The following is a 5,829-nucleotide window of genomic DNA, read 5'->3' as shown; positions in this document are numbered from 1 at the left end:
ATGGTCATATCTATATGTTGTAGGAGGCGCTTCACATTTGGATATGGTTTGACAACTTTTGACTTCACAAACTCCCAATAGGTGCAATCTGTAAAGGCACCTGATCACAATTCTGCAAACTTTTTTTGTCGTTCGTGTCATCTCTCAAATTAGACAACTTTTCCCGTGCCATCTTTGCTTCATTCTCTTCTTGACTCATTGAAGTAACATTATAAAGAGATCCACAATTTGACACGGACTCTTAAACCAACATCATCTTTTGATGCAACATGGTGATAAACGACAAAAAGATACTCACAACTCTTTGGGAGATTTCCCTCTTTTTGAGTAGATGTCGCTAATAACTTCAAGCAACTTGGAATAACTTCATCACGACACCAGCCTTTGATGGGAAGTCCCCCTAATCTCCACATATCCCACAAAGAGAGGGATAACTCTCCAGATGAAGTATGAAGGGTATAAGTGGAAGGACACCAAGCTTCGCAAAACGCTCGAATTATATCGTTGTTACGATCATCGGTGTACAAAAAAGCCAGCACAACATCCAACAAGTGATTAGACTGCAATGTATCTTTATTTCGGGCAACTGTGACTTCTAAGCATTCCCAATAACAAGGAATATAAAAGAATTCTCCATGGAGCTTTAATATAGAGCCCCAACGAGCTGAGCCTTCAACGATCTTGTGACCTAGTGTTGATAAGATATTTGAATTTGGTTCCTTGTTATGAAGAGGAGAGTCTAAAATCCACGTCGTTGAAGAAGAATAATGAGTCAACGCTCTCTCTTTGGACCATTTAGATAAATAACCAAAGTTTTCTAGGTGGGGCCAACGTTTCAGATTTTGTATTGGCTCCTCTACTGGGAGGATAAATCCATTTTTCGCTGATTGGTTTTTGTCCTTTAAAATAACCAAATACCTCTTCTTGGGATTAGGGTGTTTCGCAAAGTATACCATGATGCTACATATATATATATATATTATGGTTGTAGAATATATGTATATATTTTACAAAAGAAAACATAAAAGTTGTCATTGCAAGGCAAATACAAGTAACCACTACTAATTTAGGAACACCTCAATCAATCGAAAAGGTGTTAACCTACTCAGAAAAGTAGTCACTGTTGGGCAGATAAAGGTGACTGTTGCTGGTATAGGAATACCTTAACCGATCGAAAAGGTGTTAACGTACCCAGCAAATATGTCACTGCAAGATAGATAACAATGACTATTGTTGGTATAGGAACACCTCAACAAATCGAAAAGGTGTTAACCTACCCAGCAAATATGTCACTTCAAGATAGATAACAATGACTGCTGGTATAGGAAAGCCTTAATCGAAAGGTGTTAACCTACTTAGCAAATATGTCACAATAAGGTAGATGGACGTGACCATTGCTAGTATAGGGACGTGACTACTGCTGGTATAGGAACACCTTAACTGATCGAAAAGGTGTTTAACCTACTTAGCACTGATGTCACACTAAGACAGATGGACGTGAGCATTGCTATTATAGGGGCGTGACTATTGCTGGTATAAGAACACCTTAACTGATCAAAAAGGTGTTAACGTACTCAACAAAGATGTCATGCTAAGGTAAATGGATGTGAGCATTGCTAGTAGAGGGGCGTGACTACTGCTGGTATAGGAACAGTTTAATCGATCGAAAAGGTGTTAACCTACTCAGCAAATTGCTAGTATAGGGGCGTGAGCACTACTGATATAAGAACACCTTAACCAATCGAAAAGGCATTAACCTACCTAGCAATGACATCACCGAAAGATAAATGAAGGTGCCCACCGCCGCTAGGATACCAAGATCACAATTAAATAAGTGATCAGGCAAAGTAGGAGTGACGCCACTGTAAAGAATGATTGCAAGATTCAACTACTACTAAATGTTGGATTGGTCTATAGACTCTATCATAAAATCTAAGCGTTGGTCTTTATATAGAGCAAGTTCATCAAATGGCGGCATCATATTTGCAATCAAATAATATGGGCATGTTCAAGTTTTACAAGAAAAATAAAAAATAAAAAAATCCGGAGGGAGACTTTCAATTGAAAGGGAAGTTTGATAAAAAAAAATCAATAAAAAAAAGTTTGATTAAAAATAAATAAATAAATAATTGAAAAGTAAAAAAAATAATAAAAATAAAAATCAATCCTCCCTGCGGCATGGCAGGGAGGTGTTTTTTTAAAAAATATATATAAAGAAACAGGTTTTATTTTTTTAAAAAAACTGGCAGGGAGATGTTTTTAAAGTTAAAAAAAATTCCCTACCTTGCGGTACGGAGGTGTTATTAAAATATATATATATATATTTTTTGAAACCCCTCGCCCATCACAGGGAGGTGTTAACTTAAAGAAAATATATATATATATGTATATATATATATATATATTTGAAAGTTCTCCTGCACGGAAAGGTTAAAAACAAAGGACAAAAATTTTTCTTTTGGTAAATGTTTAAAAAAAACTTTTTTTTAAGTCGCAGAAATAGTAAGGAGAAATTTCTTACCTTTTGTCGATGCAGATGAGACAGGTGAACGGTAACCTCGATGATAATTCAAAGTTGTATAAAGAAAAGAAGAGAGTGAATACCATAAGCTAAAAATTAAAAAAAATAAATAAAATAAAATAAAAAACTTTGAAGTCAACCTTTTCATTGGACTTCTGCTCTACTTCTACTAATACACATGGAGGCTTAATTTATAGGCAATGATTTGGGATTCAAACCAGAAAAATAATCCAAATCCCAATTCGAATAGGATTCTTTATTCAAATTCGGTTTGAAAATTTTATTGGATTCTTAATTTAAATTTGATCCAAATTAAATCCCAACTCAGATAAGATTCCTATTTAAGTTCGAAATTGAAATTTGGTGGGATTTTAACTCAAATTAGCTCCCAAGTATGATTCTTCATTCAAATTCAAATTCTAAATTTGATTCGATATCAAAATTAAATCATTTTCAAATTCATCTCAAATTTGAATTTGAATTATATTCCGACTTTTAAATTACGTTGGATAAATTCCATATTTTCAAATTTGATCCAAAATTCAAATTTGAACCATAATCCAACATTCAATTTAAAGTTGGATAAATTCCAAAATTTCAAATTCATCTCAAATTTTAATTTGAATGATATTCCAACTTTTAAACTACATTGGATAAATTCCATATTTTCAAATTTGATACAAAATTCAAATTTGAACCATAAATCCAGCGTTTAATTTAAAATTGGACAAATTAAAAAATTTTGAATTCATCCCAAATTTGAATTCAAATTATATTCCGACTTTTAAATTGGGTTGGATAAATTACATATTTTCAAATTTGATCCAAAATTTAAATTTGAACCATAATCCAGCTTAATTTTTTGGTAAATTCGAAAAAAAAAATCTTGAATTCATCCCAAATTTGAATTTGAATTATATTCCGATTTTTTTATAATTAAGTTGGAAAAATTTCATGTTTTGGAATTTGAGCCAAAATTCAAATGTGAACTAAAATCCAACCTTCAATTTAAAGCTGGATAAATTCCAAATTGTCAAATTCATCGCAAATTTGAATTTGAATCATATTTTGACTTTTAAATTAAATTCAAGGTTAAAAACAAAACTTTTAAAGATAATTTAAATTTCAATGAATAAATTTCAGATGTCTCATTTTAAATTGTGCAAATTTATTGTCAATTGGACCTACAACGATATCTTTGTCCACGATTGACTTTTTTTTTCAAAATTATGACTTAAATTCATCTTTTTGATTACACAAATATTTTTGAAATTCAGAAACAATTATGTTTGGCACAAATTTCGAAAAGGGGCATTTGTAGAATCATAAATTTTTTGCCAATCATAAATGGCGACCTCATTATCTATTTTACTTAGGAATTAATTATATATTAACTCTAAATTAAAATTAAAGATAAATTGGCATTTAAAATATGTAATTGGGTAATATGAACTAAGCTTGTAATGAATTTGGTTCACAAACTTGTCCCAAAACCTAATTTACCATGAGACTAGGTGGATTAATATTTAAATTTAAATAAATCTAAATCCATTTAAAGAATTGGGTTTGGCCCAAAATTATCCAAGCCCAATGCCCCACTAAAGCTTATGTAAACCTCTATAAATAGAGGGGACCTCATTCACTTTCACGGTTTAGAATTTGAGAATTGAGAAAATTCATACCAAGTTGAAGACTCTCTGAAGACTTGAAGACTTTGAAAACTTGAAGACTTGAAAACTTTCGAAGAACATATAACTTCGATCCAAATCAAAATTCAAGAACATATATCTTCACATCAAATTCGAGAGAAAGAATCAGAGGATAAAGATTAGAGATTAAATCCACTATACAATATATACAAACAATATAAAAGTTCAACTCCACGAAATATAATTTCTCCGGAAATTTCGTGTGAACATACCCAAATATATGAAATTTCTAAAGACATACCAAATGATAGAAACTCAAGATGATGACCTAAACGGGATACCAAAAATGTTCCAATCGAAGATATATCAATTTCAATCCAATTATACAAATTGTTAAAAAAAAATATATCAATTGTTATAAAGAATAAACCAATTTGTTGAGATAAAAAGAGATATCAATTTTAAGCAATGAAAACAAAAAATTTCATTAATCAACCAATAGGGGTTCAAGAAATTAAACAAATAAACTATTAGAACTCCCCCTATAAAAAAAAATTCAACCATTAATTTCAAGTATAAAAAAAAATTATTAAATATAGAGACTTTTTATAAAATTTCAAATAACGCAAATAATTTCTTCAACTTTCACATCACATGACAATCTATAAATTAAAAAAAAAAACTTATTCGAAAAAAAAATCAATACTTCAAACAATCATCAAAGAAATATCACAATAATATTTTCAATATATTACAAAAAAATCTCAAAACTCATTTTAAAATAAACAAAATTACCAAATGAGGAGATTTTCCATTTGAAACACCAAAAGAGAGTTATAGAGTTGCATTTGACATCATTTCATTTTTGAACCAAGCAACCATTCAAATTTGAATTTTGGAGCCAACCTACAAAAGACTTTCAAGGAGATTTTGGTACTCATACTTTCTTGGGTCTCCATGTAGGTTAGTACAATTAATTTTTGGAACCCGTTTCTTTTTAGTTCTATTTTCTATAACATTCAATTTGGACAAATAACATGCATAAAATTTATGTCCAAATTTGCCACAAGAAAAACACAAGATGTCATGCATGAATTTTTCTCTTACAACAAATAAATGGCCATTTATTTTCACATAAGAATTCTTTCTATAAGCACAAAAACATTTTGGTCTATCGGAGAAATTTCTTGCATAATAATTATGAGAATTTTTCAATTTATAACACTTTGGTCTAATATGACCTTTAACTCCACAATAATGACATATAGGTACAAATTTAGCATTATGCACAAATTTAGACTTAGCACGAAAATGATTAGACACAAATTTAGGTATATCATTCTTATTCACATCACATTTTGACACAACATTATTCAAAGTTTCATTATGCACAATGAGGAGGCTTTCACAAAATTGTTTTTGAATTAGATGGAGTAGAACTCTCATCAACATAACCTAATCCTCTTTTATCATTACAGGATTTGCCAATGTTAATAATTTTATCTAATTTTTTTGTACCTATTGTCAAATTCTTAATACTTTCTTTAGCACATTATTCAAGCTCATTTACAAGATTTGACTCTTTTTCTTTAAGAGTTTTAACAAGTTCATCTCTATCAAAAATATCGTGCTCGAGAAATTTAATTTTATCAAATAAAG

This window comes from Momordica charantia, assembly GCF_013281855.1.
Source record: "Momordica charantia cultivar OHB3-1 chromosome 10 unlocalized genomic scaffold, Mcharantia_2.0 BLBB01000010.1, whole genome shotgun sequence".
Lineage (NCBI taxonomy): Eukaryota > Viridiplantae > Streptophyta > Magnoliopsida > Cucurbitales > Cucurbitaceae > Momordica > Momordica charantia.
This window is presented reverse-complemented; position numbering follows the sequence as displayed.